Below are 17,515 nucleotides of genomic sequence, written 5' to 3'. Positions count from 1 at the left end.
ACTTGCATGAAGAGCTGGTACTGAGAAGATCTAATCGAGTGATCACATGTCCAGAAAGATTCATAAAGACATGCAAGGATATGTGAGGACAGTGGGTGGTAAAGATTCACTTATGAGTGATGTGCTAGTAACGTCTCTTCTCTAGGTAGTTGACGTTGAGTTTACGGAATGGTATAATGCATGTGTTATTAGATAGCTGTTATGTGATAGCTGTTTTGTGTTATTAGATGTTAGTGCATGCATCATTAGATAGTTTTTTATTTGTATCTAAGGGTTAACTTGTTTTCCTGAGGAGGGAAGATGTAGAGATATGCTTGTAGAAGATTGTGATTTAGAGACACTCCCTAGCATGGGACAGTGTTGTGTGAATTGGGAGATGTGCCCTACATCAGATCTAACATGGCTGCTTTCAGCTGCACACCAAGAATCACTCCTGTTTGTGTTAAAGTTCTATTCCCTACTCATTCAATAGTGTGGTCTTTAATGAACTCTCAAGATCGTTACACCACTAACCTCAACTGCAGCAGCAGGGCATTGAGAGAGATGTCTCTCAAGTATTAAGGTCCCAGGCCATGTAGGGCTGTATAGGTTAAGATCAGCTCCTTAAATTCAATCTGGAAACCAAATGAAAGCCAGGGCAGGTCATGAAACAGGTGTCATGTGCTGGCTGAGAGGCACAGATTTAGGTGCCTGGATCCTGCAATCAGATCTACCTGGGAAGACCCATGCAGTCTCATAGAGTCCCACTAAAGTCAGTACCAGAAGTCAAAGGCTGAATGGGCTTGGAGACTGAGCTACCTTCTCATCCTTAAAGTTGTCCATCCAAAAAAGTCCATGGGCAAGGAAACAGGAGGGAAGCTTGAATTCCTGTTGCTGTCCATGCTTTTAAACTGTTCTGTTGATAAACAGAGGAGATTGGTTTCCGGGAGTGAATGAGTCCATGGTCCACCACCTAGTGGTTATAGTCTCTGGTGGACACTCCACCTAGTGGTTATAACTGAGGGAGGGCTAGGAGAACCCAGACCCTCCCGCTCTACCAGGTTCCAAACCAAGGCCTTGTGAGGCTTGTCCAGGGCCTTGCACTATAAGGGGCCTCAAATCAGCCTCCCTGAGTCACTTCTTACCTCCCTTTTTCCTGCACCGGGCTGTAAAGTGTCCATGAAAGTACCAGTTCACGAGTTGCCTACCTGTCTCTGACCTATTTGAGTCACCACTCGCTGACGTTCCTTCTCCCAGCCTGGGTCCAGCTACGTCCTGCTCTGGGCTCCAGAGCAGGTCCTTCTTCTTGCCCTGTCTGGCCCCAACTGAGCTGGCTGGCTCCCTTTTAAACCATGCCTCCAATTGGAGCATGCTCAGCAAGGGCAGAGGGGTGGGGCACAATGGACAGAACAGTACAGGATAGGAATATGTGGGTCATCTGGGGAAACAAGGCATGCTGCCTCGAAGTGCTCATCTCCAGTCTACTAACAATTAAGATAAGACTCTCTCCAGTTTCCAGTTAAGCCAGTTCCAGGTACAGGAGAATATGTTTGAAAGGATTTGGAAAGGCCTCTAAACTTATAGGTATTCTTTTGTTCCACTAGCAGACGTGTTTCAGTCCCTTTAGTTAATCCCATAGCTGTGGGTAAAGATCTATTTTTCCAATAATGCTTTAAGTGCTTAGCTTGAGACATTACTATACCAATACATGCTTTAATTTTGTTTGGTATTTTGGAATCACGGCATAGCAAAGTCATGGAAGAAGCAAATTTACAGCTGATGGATGTCAAGGAGTACAGAGCTGTGTGGGAAGTGGTTTTTCAGACATGAACATTTTTGCTATTTTAAAGTTCTCCCATTCCTCATTGGGATGAACATTAAATCTTTCCAAGATGAAAAATGAGAGACAGAGGGACCCAATAGCCTGGTGATTGGTTAGGACATTCACCTGGGATGCAGGAGACCCAGTTCAAGTTGTTGCTTTGCAGGAGTCAGACAAGGAACTTGAACCTTGGTCTCCCACATCCAGGTGAGGCTATTCTAGGGTGGGTCTCCCTCTTATTTTCTAACTCAGACCAGAAGCTCCATCCTGGACCTGAGAAACATTTTCATGAAAATTTCATCAAACCCAGTATGTTCCCATTAAAAGTTTTGGTTTCAGCAAACCAGTACTTTCCAGTGAAAAAATGTTTCATCAAAAATCTCCCTGCCAGCTCTACTTGTAACTGCTCTGGGATCTTGGAAAATATTCCTGAACTTTTCATCAATTCCAAAGGAAATGCCAAATGTTCTCTCACCAACAGAAGTTGGTTAAATAACAGATATTACCTCATTCACTTTGTCTCTCTAATATCCTGGGACTAACACAACTGCAATAACACTGCATACAAACACTACCAATGTCCAGCTTAGGCATTTGTCATTAACATTGTTCATTGTATGCAATCAGGCAGGCATCATGTATTCTGTATGAATAAAACTTGAATTTGACTAATCTCATTGTGACTGTATTGATATAGTTCTGGTCTGATCACTGAAATCTGCCCATTCATTCAGTACTGAAATTATTTTTCCATTTCACCTTGAATTAATCTTCTGGGCCATGACATTTATGCAGCAAGAATCAGTAGAGAGTGGAGACCTTTTTTGCTCCATGGACATAGCTGACAGCTTGTACTATGGAGGATTAAAGGTAGGCTGTTGAAAGTTCTGGAGTTGGTTATCTCCCTAGAAACTGCCCCACAGGGTTGATCGTCCACTCTATTCTGCCCATTTTTAATTGGTGTAACCCAACAGAATCAGTTGAGTTATATCAGTGTATAACTGGTGTGATAGAGTAAAGAATCATGCATAAATGGTCCATCTTTGAAATTCAGATCTGGATTCACTAATCCCCCTCACGGTCTGGGATGTTGAGATCTAGGGTTTTGACTGGGATCTCTCTTTAGAGCTATCTTTTTCATGATAATTAGTTAAGCAAATCTATTTCTGACCACATTGAAATGTACAGGATACTAATATCTGACACATGAGGACACTCACTGGAATTAATTCTTATGTAAAATTGCTACTCAGAACGTTTATCGTTTAAAATTTTTCAAAGCAAAAGCAAGGACACTCCATTTGTTTGTTCAATAGTCCATTGAAAATAGAAATGGTTAGCAGCAACCTTCTTCCTTACAAGACTTTTCTTCTTTAGTGCTGATTACAAAAAGGAGAAGCAGAAAAGAAAAGAAAGAAAGAAAGAAAGAAAGAAAGAAAGAAAGAAAGAAAGAAAGAAAGAAAGAAAGAAAGAAAGAAAGAAAGAAAGAAAGAAAGAAAGAAACTGTGGCCAGAGCTGGTTGTATTTATGTGACAGTACAGCAGTTATTGTGATTTCCCTTGGTCTCCTGCAAGATAATAAAGCCCTGTCTAAAACAATGAAAGAAATGCTATCAATTATTGTCTGCTTGCTGGTTTCATGCATAATTAAACCTGGACAAAGACAGCATCAAATCAGACACTAACAAGCAGCATCACAAAGAGTCCAGTTGCAGTTTGGTGCTGATAAACAGAAATTCTGAGCAGCTCAAACAGGAGAGGAGAAGATTTACTAGCCTCTGTCTGGTATTATTTGCTAGTTTTAAGGCAAGATCATCTTTTGAAAAGAGATGTAGAATTGTTACTTTCCTACCTCTACGGGCCCAATTCAACTCCCCTTGCAGTTAGTGGAAAGATTCCATCAATGTCAATGGGGGCTGGATCAGATCAAAAGTTGAGCTGAAACTCAACCCCTTTATTTTCTCTCTCCCTGCTTACCCTTCAACCTCTGGAGGTTCCGAACAATCAGGACCTCGTTCCAAACCAACACCTCTTTCTGTTCTGCGCCACAAAAAAAAGAGAGAGCAATGTTAATCTTCCCTGGTTTTACCTGCTTCTATTTGAAGAAACATTTATCTGAACCTTCCAAACCATGATGATGTGGATAAAATAGATCCTGGGCCCAATTCATTCCTGACTTTGTGAAACCAAAGCACAATCTGTAAACTGGTGCAAGCCTAAGCCACTCTGGTTCAGCCAGAAGTTCCAGGCTAGAAGTTCCAGGAGGCTAGTTAGGGAAAAAAACATTTCCCCACAGACTGTAGATCAGCAGCAACAAAGCTATCATCATCTCTAATGATGCTTAAGGTATGCAATAGCTCTCACATCTAATGTGCACCTCACCTTGGAATAAACAGTTGGATTAGCATAACTGCAGATGTGTTTTCTTCAGTGCCCCTGAATGCACTACCTACATCCTGCTGATCAGGAAGCTTCAATATAACATAACTCCATGGCATACAGAGGCTGTGTATTCCCTTTGTGTGATCCTGGTCTCCTGCCTTCAACCCTAGCAGCACAACTGTGCTAGTTCCACTGCAGTCATGGCTCTCTGTAGCCGTGGGATAGGAATGGGGATAGTGCAGGATTTTCTTGTGTTTTTTAGTTCGTGTTCATAATAAAATATATTTTAAAGATTTTTCTTATTTAAAGCTTTCCAGGAAATATTTCTATGTCCACAGGTATGTTTTTGCTCCTTTTTAGAATTAATTAATTTTGCACTCAATGAAAATTAATGGCTAAAAGAAAAAGAAAAAGAAAACAAAAACAATATTTAATATTAACTATAAATCCAAGACACCTTTGGTCTGATTTGTAAAAGGTTTTCTAATTCTTTTAATGATCGTTTTAAAAAAAGATACATTTGTGTTGATGTCATTTCAGAGATCCTGTATGTTCTGCTAAAATGTGAATTCCCTAGTCTATGGGTCCAATCCTACTGCTTGCCTTAGTTGTGTAATTTACCACTTTATCTTCAATTAGATTATGCGTGTGAGCAAAATGAGAAGGATTTGGCTTAATTTTTACTTTGAAATAGAGCTGGTTGAATTCTTTCTTGCAGCTAATATCTGCTGCAAATTTAGCCTTTTCTTTGTTAATGAGATGTTTACCTGCCAATCTAGATTTCTAAAAGAGTATTTATTATTCATTATGACTAAATATTTTAATTACAATAGTGTGCAAATTCCCCAGTCAGGATTGGGATCCCATTCTATGGGGTGCCGTATAAACATAGAAAAAGGAACAATTCATAAGTATTTGCTAAATAGTTAAAGAACAATTTTCTGCATATGGATCATTTGAAAGCTGTTTATTTCAGCTGTTCACTCTTTATGGAGTGAGCAGTCACTTACAAAACATGTTACCAGTTTGGCTGTCTGTCTGGATGACTGAAACTTTCTAAACAACAGAATGCTGAATGATGAACAGTGAGTAATTCATTTCCAATGGGAATTATTAGACAAATAACCATTCCTGGTAAAAAAAGATGAAACTTTTGGAATTTGTAAATATTTTCACAAATATATGACATTGTCATTACTTAATTAATTGACATTAATAATATGAGCCTACAAATAATAGTGAACTGAACTTGGTGTCTCCATGAAAATATTCACCAATAAATGTCTTGATGTTCTACAAACTCTGCTTCTAAGTGCTAGGAGAAGCTGCTTTTGTTTACAGCTGCCTCTTTCTCGTGAATGATTTCTTCATTACCTTTTTTTTTTTAAATCAGGAAACATTGTCAGATATACTCTTTGTTGTCGGCCTTCTGAAATCAGTGAAAGCACGGCTAGCGAGAGGCAAGGTGCTGCAGTTTCACGCATTTCACACAAAGTATGGAACAGAAAAGATGTGGCAGGGGCAGCCACTTTATGCAGATCTCCCACCGAGATGGTCTGGGATTGAAATACTTCTTTGGGGGGCAATAAATCAAGGATTGGTATCATAAACCTGGTGACATCCATTGTAGTTAAGGAGAGAGGTCAGTACTGAAATTCCTGTTCCATTGAGAGACATCTGTACTTGGATCTCCATTTATTTTTCTGAATCTGTCCAGCTAGCAACAGCAGTCAACACAGACCCTGGAGTATCCAAGCAATTAAATCCATCACAATTAAAAGGAAGACATTTGAGATAATAGCATTTTCCAGAAATGAAGAAAAGCCACAGGTGGTAAATAGCACAGAAAAAAACTTACTAAATGCACCACAAAACCAAAGATTAGTGATTCCAGACTTCATAGTCTAAACAATGGAGCTGTTGGAAATGTCCCCTCTGAAAGAGCTCACCAACAGAAAAGACAAAGAATAATCTAAGCTGCCAATGTCACATAACACCCACATTGAATAGAGCGATTGGGCTGAAGTCAAAAACTGTGAAAGTGTGAGAGGAATTATTCTAAGATAGGACACTAGATTGCTAATTATAACGAGATGGCATTCGTTTTGTAAAAGAAATGTTCAAAAATAATTACTAAAAAATAAGAAAACCTTGAGAAACAAAACATTCACCCAATTTTTATTCCGGATCAAGAATGGAGAATGACTGTTATTTATGTGGCAACAATGCTCAGCTCCTTTCAGGCAAATATAAAGCAAGGTGCTGACAATCTAAACACCAAATCATGCCAGTGGTGATTACTAGGCATAGTGCTTATTATCAAGAGTAACCTCCATTGTCTTCAAATTAAATGGTTTGCTTTTCACTCACCTACTGCCTTTGTCCACTTACTGCAGACTAACTCAAATCAAATGTGGCACATGTGCAGACAAAAGTCACAATTTTATGATGGGCAACAGCCTGTGCTAGAAATGAAATAGTCAATACCATTCCCAATGATGCATCTTTGACTTTTTTAAATACATCTTATCTCCAAGACGACTGAATGGTACAATATTTCCAACATATACGTATACATTTGGGGCTGGGTTACTGAGTCCTTTGGTAAAATTCAGGTTTAAATGGATTTTAAAATAAAGGCAGCTTAAGAATTTAGTGCTTGTCCTTACATAGAATCATAGAATATTAGAGTTGGAAGGGACCTCAGGAGGTCATCTAGTCCAATCCCCTGCTCAAAGCAGGACTAACTTCAGCTATAGCATCCCAGCCAGGGCTTTGTCAAGCTGCAGCTTAAAAACCTCTAAAGATGGAGATTCCACCACCTCTCTAGGTAACCCATTCCAGTGCTTCACCACCCTCCTAGTGAAAAACTTTTTCCTAATGTCCAACCTAGACCTCCCGCCCTGCAACTTGAGACGATTGCTCCTTGTTCTGTCATCTGCCTCCACCGAGAACAGCCTCGCCCCATCCTCCCTGGAACCCCCCTTCAGGTAGTTAAAGGCCGCTATTAAATCCCCCCATATTCTTCTCTTTTGCAGACTAAACAAGCCCAGTTCTCTCAGCCTCTCCTCATAAGTCCTGTGCTCCAGCCCCCTAATCATTTTTGTTGCCCTCCGCTGTACTCTCTCCAACTTGTCCACATCCTTTTTGTAGTGGGGGGCCCAAAACTGGACACAATATTCTAAATGCGGCCTCACCAATGCCGAATAGAAGGGAATAATCACTTCCCGTGACCTGCTGGCAATGCCCCTCCTAATGCAGCCCAATATGCTATTAGCCTTCTTGGCAACCAGGGCACACTGCTGACTCATATCCAGCTTTTTATCCACGGTTACCCCCAGGTCCTTTTCTGCAGAGCTGCTGCCTAGCTTGTCGGTCCCCAGTCTATAGCTGTGCATTGGATTCTTCCCTCCTAAGTGGAGGACTCTGCACTTTTCTTTGCTGAACCTCATTAGATTACTTTTGGCCCAATCCTCCAGTTTGTTTAGGTCACTTTGTATCCTATTCCTGCCTTCCAGGGTATCTACCACTCCCCCCAGCTTAGTGTCATCCACAAACTTGCTGAGTGTGCAATCTACCCCATCCTCCAGATCATTAATAAAGATGTTGAACAAAACCGGCCCCAGGACCGACCCCTGAGGCACTCCACTTGTGACCGGTTGCCAGCTAGACATGGAGCCATTGATCACTACTCGCTGAGCCCTATGCTCTAGCCAGTTCTCTATCCATTTTATAGTCCATTCATCCAACCCATACTTCAACTTGCTGATAAGAATACTGTGAGAGACAGTATCAAAAGCTTTGCTAAAGTCAAGGTATATCACATCCACCGCCTTCCCTACATTCACAGAGCCAGTCACCTCATCATAGAAAGCAATCAGGTTGGTCAGGCATGACTTTCCCGTGTTGACTGTTCCTGATCACCTTCCTCTCTTCCAAGTGCCTTAAAATGGATTCCTTAAGGACCTGCTCCATGATTTTTCCAGGGATTGAAGTGAGGCTGACCGGTCTGTAGTTCCCTGGATCCTCTTTCCTCCCTTTTTTGAAGATGGGCACTATATTTGCTTTTTCCAGTCCTCAGGGACCTCCCCCTGTTGCCACGAGCTTTCAAAGATAATAGCCAATGGCTCTGAAATCACCTCAGCCAACTCCCTCAGCACCCTCGGGTGCATTGCATCCGGCCCCATGGACTTGTGTATATCTAATCCTTCTAAATAGTCATGTCATCATTAGCCCCCAAGCACTTTAATTCTACTGCCACAGAATCACTAGCCTGAAAATATCCTTTTGGTTATTTCTGAAACAAAATATTGATGCAGTGAAGACTGACATGAAGATGGGATTTTCCAGCAATCTAATGACATGCAGGATCCAAATTCAGGACCAGATTGGCAGGGCTGAGAGCACATACTGCCTCTAGGGGTGGCCTCTGATTTACAGAAGGAATTGTGTTGACAAAGTCTGAAGGGAGTGTTAGTTCTGCTCATCAGAATAAACCTTTGGAGTGGGAGGAGGGCAGGTAAACACAGCCAGGAGTGAGTGGATAAGAACTCTTAGAGGAATCCAGATGAACAGCAAATGGAACTAAATTCTCTATCGTTTGGACCAGAGTATTATTTAATGTTATAAATGCAGACAACATAGGATACCATGTTACTATTTAGGATGGCAGAGCTTTATAGCAAAAGCTTTGATAGCAGATGCTTACATTATGCCTGTCTCCTCCCAGTGCTCTTCCCAATGATCTTCATGCCCCTTTCATAAGCTTTAAATATGATTTTTAAATTAGTCTCTACTTATTTCCTGGGTTGCAATAATTGCAATCTTGGGCAGGGGCCTGTCAGCCTCTGCTGTGGTTAAGTGATGTGTAGACAAGTATTCCAGTGAGGAGATGTGAGGGAGACCACTGTGACCAAATAGATGATTAGGGCCAAGATTTGGATTCAAATCACCGGAAAAGAAATGCTACTATGATCTAGTCCCTGAAAGACGTTCTGTCCAGACCAAGAATCTGGGAGAAAGTGAAAGGCCTGGTGACTACTAAACATTCTTCATTTACTGTGGTTTGTATGGAGCGCTGGATAAGGTTCATTTGTAAAGCCAGTGCTTCACAGTAGTTGCTAGGATACCATGTCGTGCACTGGGCTTTGAACATAAAGGACAGAGTAGCCAATGAGAACTATTTCTGATGGTGTAATTCTTATGACATCATTCCTTTTTTAAGGAGGTTTCAGTGTGTCAAGTTTCCTTAGAAGAACAGAGAGAAGATTCAATCTATTGGCATACTTGGGTTTCAACTAAACTCAGATGAACTGAGCTTCTAATCAAAAGCGGATGTTGTTTTACAAATTTTCTTCCTGGTTTCAATAACCTTACTCAAAACATTTCCACTTTTTGAAGGATTCATCTCTACCTCCTGGAAATGGAATACTAAAATCCAGAGAGTATATTTGCAATAGGAGAAATTGCAGTTCAGTGGCTTTTTTAATGTATTGTTTCTTAAAAAGAATATTTGAAAGCCTACTTAAAACCTATTTGCCGCTTTATTCTTCCTATCTAAATATTTATGCCTTACTCATCACCTTTGGATCAGAGGGTGAAATTCTGGCTCCTCTGATGTCAATAGGTTTGTTACATAACTCCACTCAAAAACAAAACAATGAAATGGTGGCTGAAGCATGAAGAGGCATATGAATGTTTAGCATATCTGGCATGTAAATACCTTACAATGACAGCTAGAAAAGTGTCATGCAAATGTCTGTTCTCACTTTCAGGTGACATTGTAAATAAGAAGCGGGCAACATTATCTCCAGTAAATGTAAACAAACTTGTTTGTCTTAGCGATTGGCTAAGCAAGAAGTAGGACTGAGTGGACTTGTAGGCGATAAAGTTTTACATTGTTTTATTTTTGAGTGCAGTTATGTAACAAAAAAAATCTACATTTGTAAGTTGCACTTTCACAACAAAGAGATTGCATTACAGTACTTGTATGAGGTGAATTGAAAAATACTATTTTATCTTTATTAAGTGCAAATATTTGTAATACAAAATAATAATATAAAGTGAGCACTGTATACTTGGTATTGTGTTGTAATTCTAATTAATATATTTGAATATATAGAAAACATCCAAAAATATTTAAATAAATTGTATTCTATTATTGTTTAACAGTGCATTTAAAACTGCGATTAATCGTGATTAATTTTTTTAATTGTTTGACAGCCCTAAAAAGAATGCAATCATAAGCCCTGGGGACCATCCTCAATACTAACTATAAATTATAGAGTTGAAATACAAACATCAAGAGACTCATATTTAAAATAGGAACAAAAAAGATGAACAACAAGGGAAGAGAAATTCAGGGCTGCAACTATGGTCTAAAGAGGTCCCAACTCTTGCCTCTCAATTTTTTATATTGGGACAGTCAGTAGTTACAGCCCCACCTGTAGTAAATAATGCATATTTAAGAGCTAAGAATATTCTACCTTTAAGAACTGACTGCTTGAGTAATCTATCAATCAATATTATAAAACCCTGTAGGAAGAGGAAGCTTTGTGGTAGATGAGATACAAGCATGGAACAGAACAGTTCTACCCTTTCACTGTAACAGGAAGTATTAAACGTAACATTATTACAATATCAGAGATTATAAATTATGTGAAATGTCTCTTCATATCATATTCTTCTAACAGGAAAGTACATCCTCATTCTGAGTTGCTGTTATGGGACATAGAACAGCAGAGGGTCCCTAAGGTAGACTGGTTCATCACTATTTATAACTTTAGCCTTGAAATGAACACGCTGACTTACAGATAGCCAGAGCAGTTTTCAGAGAGTTGGTATTAGCAGCTCTCAAAGGCAAATCCCCGCCCCCAAGAGCTAATGCTAAAATAGTCTACAAGAGCTGCAGCCTACAGGTGGTTTTCAAGGGGACCCCCAAATAAAGAGGAGTGAGTAATCTAGCATTACATTACTCTTAAAACAAACATCTTAAACAAATACTAGAAGCCAATATATGGGATTTTTAAAATTCTCCCTTTAGCTGCCACACAAAAAACAGTTGGAAATTTTAAAGTAAAAGCATCAAGACAGACATGCCCAGAACTTTTTTTTAATAGCTCCATTTGCAACTAAAAATCATCTCTTTTATTTTGAAGATCAACTGCCATGAGAGTTGATTGAGAATTGAAAGTTTAAAAAATAAATTTTAAAAACATTTTGTAACACCTCAAGTTACCTTTTAAAAAGAAACAAAATACTGATTATTTGAACGAGAAATCATTGATTATTATTATTTGGTTCACAGTACTGTTTATGGTCAGAAGGGACTATCAGATAGATCATCTAGTGCTTAGTGCCCCCATCTAAGATCAGGGACCGCCTTGTGCTAGGTGCTGTACAAGCTTACAGTAATATGTAGTGCCCTCCCTAGAGAGCTTACAGATTAAACAGACAAAACAAAAGGTGGGAGACAGGAAGTTTTATCATTATTCTTTCCCATTTTACAGATGGGAAACTGAGGCATGGAGCGAATAATGCCCCAAGTCCTGCAAACAGAACTATGTAGGCAGACATATGAATGTCTTTGCTTGACCGAGGCCTAAATTACCCAGGCAGTTTGCTGCAGATCCAGGAACTGAACTCAGACTTCTTAACCCCTGTCCAATGCCACAGCCACAAAACCATCATTCTCTATCAAGCAGTGTCTTTTAATAATATTGCTGATTACACAAAGAGAAGAATTCAGCACTCCAAGCACTTTAGAAATTAGGATTCATCCCATGCTGGCACACAAAAATGGCCCCAGTAAGAATACAGAGAAATCATGATGTGTATCTGCATGCCTAGAACCGTCAGCAGGTTTGCTGGGGGGAAGTTTCCCAAGTGAGTGACTGGGACTTTATCATTGTCTCTGTGAAGGGAGAACACAGTTTTTGAACAGTATTGGAAACAAAAGTTCTAAGAACCAATCATGCAGAAAGTGTGATATAACAGAGCCAATACTATACAGCATCGCCTGTTGTACAGAAGGGGCAATATAGCACATGTTGCCTAGCACAGGCAGTACTCATTTTTTAAGACATGATTTTCTCCCCTGCATCATAGGGGCATTATAAAATGGAAAATATTGTTTTTCTATAAGGGGAAATCAAAACATTTTTTGACCTGTCAACTCTGTCATCTTCAGAGAAAAACAACACAAAACTATGCAGTAAAGGAGATTCCCAGTGCTACATACATTGCAGTAGTAGTTCTTTTTCTGTCCTTTTCCTGAAATACAGCATGCTGAACGTCCATTCCCTGGTGACCAGTGCTGGCTAGGAAATTGTGAAAAAATGCAGCTTCTGGAACTCTGTGAATAGAAACGGGCTCGTTACTGCTGCACAGAAGTGCCACTGAATGAGCTTATTCATTCTGTAGTTATTGAGCCTGAAGTACCCCTCATGGAAAATCCTAACAATGTAATAGAAAATGATGATCTTTGAACCATGCTTTAGAATCAAATAGAAAATTATATTCCTGCTATAGAAGTCTATAGGAAGGTGCAAAAAACCTGTTCTATATTAAATTCTAGAGGACTTAGGAATAACATCTATAGCACTCTCTTAAATTTCCTTAGAAACCTACTGGTTTTATGTTTACTAATTTCTATAGGGCTTTTTCAAAGCGGACAATATAACTTCACAAGACAGGTGAGGGCTATCTGTCTCTCCAAGCTCTTACTACCCAGCACTGGTAGCATCTGGGCCAATGCGTTTGGCATTCATTTGTAGATTTCTGAGTCTATAATATGTTCTTTTGCCCTGCATTACAGGTTCAGTGAAAGTAAGTGTGGTGGCCTCATTTTCCTCTAAACATCACAAACTCAGAGCTCAGTTCTGCCCTCACGTATACCCCCAAATGATTTGTACTGAAGTCAGTGAGTCACATTCCCTGAGGCTGCACCTCTTTTGACTGGCATGCAATTAAAAAAGAAAACTATTAAAACCACGACATCCTCAGCACTTTTCAAAGATCATGATACCTAGTCCACTCTGCAATACTATCTAAATCAGGCACTTATCGTATAAATCTGCTTCCATATCACAGAAATGTTGCCTAGCCTAGATAAAAAAAAACCCAGCCCTTAACAACATCTGTGACATCTTCTAAGATATACACACTATACAGATAGGGTTTGATTGTATCCTATATGCGGCAAGAGTCACTGGTCTGGTCAAGCTACTTTTGGGCCATCCCATAAACTGAATTTAACTGGCTGATCAGACCAGGTTTACAATGGTTTTCCATTGTCAAAATGCTACTTAGGAGCTAAAGTGCACCAGTGAATGTAGCCTAGTTAGGGGAAACACATTGTAACAGATTAAAAAGATGAATTCTATAAGGGTCTCTCCACATCCATCTCCTGCGATGCTCCCCCAGACTCTTCATCCTTCACCTGCCAGGACCCCCTGAAATCCTTTCCTGGAGCCACACTGGGACCCAAGCACCCCTGCCTGCCCTCCCACATTCTGTACCCCTAGCCCATCCCAGACTACATCCCCCTCCCCTCCCATCTAGTCCCCACAAACCCCACATCCCTCAGCCAGCCACCTTTCAGATGAACTCCTCGCTGTCAAAGCAGAAGCCACAGTGTGAGTTCAGGACAGCAGCAGACAGTGCAGAGGGCTGCCTGCATAGCAGGGCCCATGGAGGTGCAGGTACCTGAGTCACAACCACTTTCTTTCCCCTGCCGGGGGAAAACCTGGCAGGGGGCTGGAGGCCGTTTCCTGCTCTTTGGAGACCTGGCTGGTAGGCAGCTGCCTAGTCTGCCTATAGGTAGACTGTGGGCATAACTGCAGTGGTGCCCAATGTAGATCAGACTTTCCTGGTTGGGCCCTCATAACCATAGATACTGGCACCACTGCACCATGTGCATCATTGAATGTCTTGTCTCCCACATGACTTAAATAAAACTCTGGAGCTTCTTGGTAAAGGTTGTAAATGTGGATTGGATACAGAGTGACAGACAGATTGGAGGATTGGGCCAAAAGAAATCTGATGAGGTTCAACAAGGACAAGTGCAGAGTCCTCCATTTAGGAAAGAAGAATCCTATGCACTGCTCAGACTGGGGACCGACGGGCTAGGCAGCTGTTCTGCAGAAAAGGACCTGAGGGTACAGTGGACAAGAAGCTGGATATGAGTCAGCAGTGTGCCCTGGTTGCCAAGAAGGCTAACAGCATATTGGGCTGCATTAGTAGGAGCATTGCCAGCAAATTGAGGGAAGTGATTATTCCCCTGTATTCAGCACTATTGAGGCCACATTTGGAGCATTCTGTCCAGTGTTGGGCCCACCACTACAAAAAGGATGTGGACAAATTGGAGAGAGTCCAGCGGAGGGCAACAAAAATGATTAGGGGGCTGTAGTATATGACTTATGAGGAGAGGCTGTGGGAACTGGGCTTATTTGGTCTGCAGAAGAGAAGAGTGAGGGGGGATTTGATAGCAGCCTTCAACTACCTGAAGGGGGGTTCCAGGGAGGATGGAGCTAGGCTGTTCTCAGTGGTGGCAAATGACAGAACAAGGAGCAGTGGTCTCAAGTTGCAGTGGGGCAGATCTAGGTTGGATATTAGGAAAAAGTTTTTCACTAGGAGGGTGGTGAAGCACTGGAATGGGTTACCTAGGGAGGTGGTGGAATCTCCATCCTTAGAGGTTTTTAAGATGCAGCTTGACAAAGCCCTGGCTGGGATGATTTAGTTGGGGTTGGTCCTGCTTTGAGCAAGGGGTTGGACTACTCCTGAGATCCCTTCTAACCCTATTCTTCTATGATTCTAGGATTCTATGGAGATTTCAGAATATTTCTTACTAAATTGGAAACATTTTCAGCATGTGCTGATTGTTCACAAACATAAATGGAAGTTTCAAAAAGTACAGGAGCAAATCCTTACAGATCAGCTACAGCCTTCTCTTCTACGGCCACAGAGAGCCCCCTGGCAGCAGAACTGGTATAGTTATACTGCACAGGGGAAGGGTTTGGATGTACGGGGCAACAGGGTTGAAATTCACTGAAACCTAGAGAGGCTTAATTAGAGCACAGGTCTTGCACTAGCCTCTACACAGGGGTGTACTGCATCCAAGACAGTACACCCTTTGTCTAGTGTAGAGTCCTGTCCCATGTAAGTATTCTCACAGCAGTGCTGCAGGGATAGGTGAGGGCCTCTTAGACAGAGTGGAGGATTCTCTGTGACATGGATCCTCCCATCTTCCACCACATAACCCTCATCCACATGGGAGCCCACTTTAGGGGAAAACAGAGCAACTTCAACCCAGTGGCTGCAGCGCTTGGTGCTAGGATGCCTTTCCCAGCATCCACCTGTCCAACACCAGCCCAATAACTCATGCTGACCATCAGCCTAAGGATGTGCCCACATGTGACATGACATAAGCAACCAAACTGTTTCAAATGTAAAATCTCACACTTGTTAAACTATTTTCACTTTTGTAAATAACGTATAAATATTCATAAGTTAACATCTCTATAGAGAGGAAATCCCTTGTGTTGTTAGGGAGCATATAACTGATATCCACAAGTTATGCACATTACCTATGGCTAGAAAAGAAGTCACTGACTTTGTCACTACATTGACTTAACAAGATTCTCAAGCATACAGGATAAAAAGACCCAAGCTGACATTCTAGCCCCATTGAAGTCAATGGCAAAACTCCAGTTGACTTCAATGGGGCCAAAATTTCACCCCCAGTTCATAAACAGCTCCCCAGATCTCCAGCTCTGTGGTGCCACAAATTCTTACTGGGGGACTGAAGAATATACAAATGATTTTTAAAAATAAAAATGACCTACATAAACATGTCCCTGTCCCCTCTTTAGGACAATTCAAAAGCACAAGCAAATAGCGTATCAGATCTATGTACAGGTTCTAACAAGAGGAAGGGACTACACTGTATTTCATTTCCCAACAGCTATTGCTACAGAACCTTTAGGTACCAGGCGTAAAGTAGTGTCCTGGCACAGGGCCAGCACATTCCTAGGTGGCCACATATGTTTGCTGTGGATGATATTTATTGCAATAGTGTAGTAGCACCTCTATAGTCAAGAGTCAGGGAGCATTTCCATTATAAACAAAAAGGTTTGAGGCTCTAATAGCTTGGTTGGTTCAAAAGTATTGGTAAGACATTGCAAATTTGTTTTTACAAATTTAACCCATACTGAGTCCATGGCTATTACTATGATATTTGCCCTGGGGGCTTTCTTCCTTACAGAGGCACCACAAGGTAGACAAACGCAGTCCAGAATTGATGTAAGGCAAACAACAGCATTTATTCGGACCTGAAGATTTTGGTTAAAAATGCTGCCATTTTACATGGACCAACCACCAAGGGCTAAAATCCCTGCTGGACACAACTGCCTCAGGACATACGTTATTTTGCCTACACAGGTCAACAAGCAACCTTCATATCATCTGCATTTTAAATCAAGATCACATAATATCATGGTAAATCTTTCCTCCCACCTGCCCAGAAGCAAATGAATATTAATCTCCTTGATTTCTTCTGATAAGTCTAATTAGCATGCCCTGTGTGATCCACTGACTATAGCATACAGTCCCTCCCACCACAACATGTCCTCAGATATCCTAAGATAAGATGGATCAACGCTGGTCAGCAGCTGAATGGGAGACGAATGAAAACAAGAAGCTGGCAAGAAATGGTATTAATTATTCAGTAGACCATCTCTGCTATGAGTCAGTACTGAACCAGTGCCTCAGCATGGTGCGAAGGGTCACTGTATTGTTGAAGGTGTTTTCTTAGATGAGATGTAAAACCAAGGGCCTAACCACCCATTCATACCTCAGTAGCTGGGTAATTTTAGTACATACTGCCCATCTACATCTTTGTCTTGGTGATATTATTCTACATATTCCCCAACTAAAAGATGGTGGTGTGTTCTGTTAAACAAGGTTTAGGGTTTGGTATGCAGAGGCCAGGTCTACACTGCCAGCAGCCATCGATGGGAGATACGCAAGCTACAGTATGTATCTCCCGTCGACTTACTAACATTCCCTTACCGTGGTGTGTCTGCTGCACTGCGTCGATGGGAAACGCCCTCCGGTCGACACAGCTTTACTCTTTTCAGGGGCGGGGGTGGAATTACGGCGTCGACCGGAGAGCACTTCTGGGATCGATTGTGCAGGTCTCCACATCAATCTGTGCAGCCCCAGCGCAGCCCCGGCAGTTGGGAGCACAGAACTCCTCTGGCTCTGCGGCCATGGTGGTGATGGGGGGAGAGCGAGCTCCTGCCAGGGTGGGAGGGAAGGAAGAGTGAGCTCCTCC

The sequence above is a fragment of the Emydura macquarii genome, unplaced genomic scaffold (genome assembly GCF_026122565.2).
Source record: "Emydura macquarii macquarii isolate MOO-44397 ecotype Brisbane River unplaced genomic scaffold, CSIRO-AGI_Emac_v2 contig_2636, whole genome shotgun sequence".
Taxonomy (NCBI): Eukaryota; Metazoa; Chordata; order Testudines; family Chelidae; genus Emydura; species Emydura macquarii.
This window is presented reverse-complemented; position numbering follows the sequence as displayed.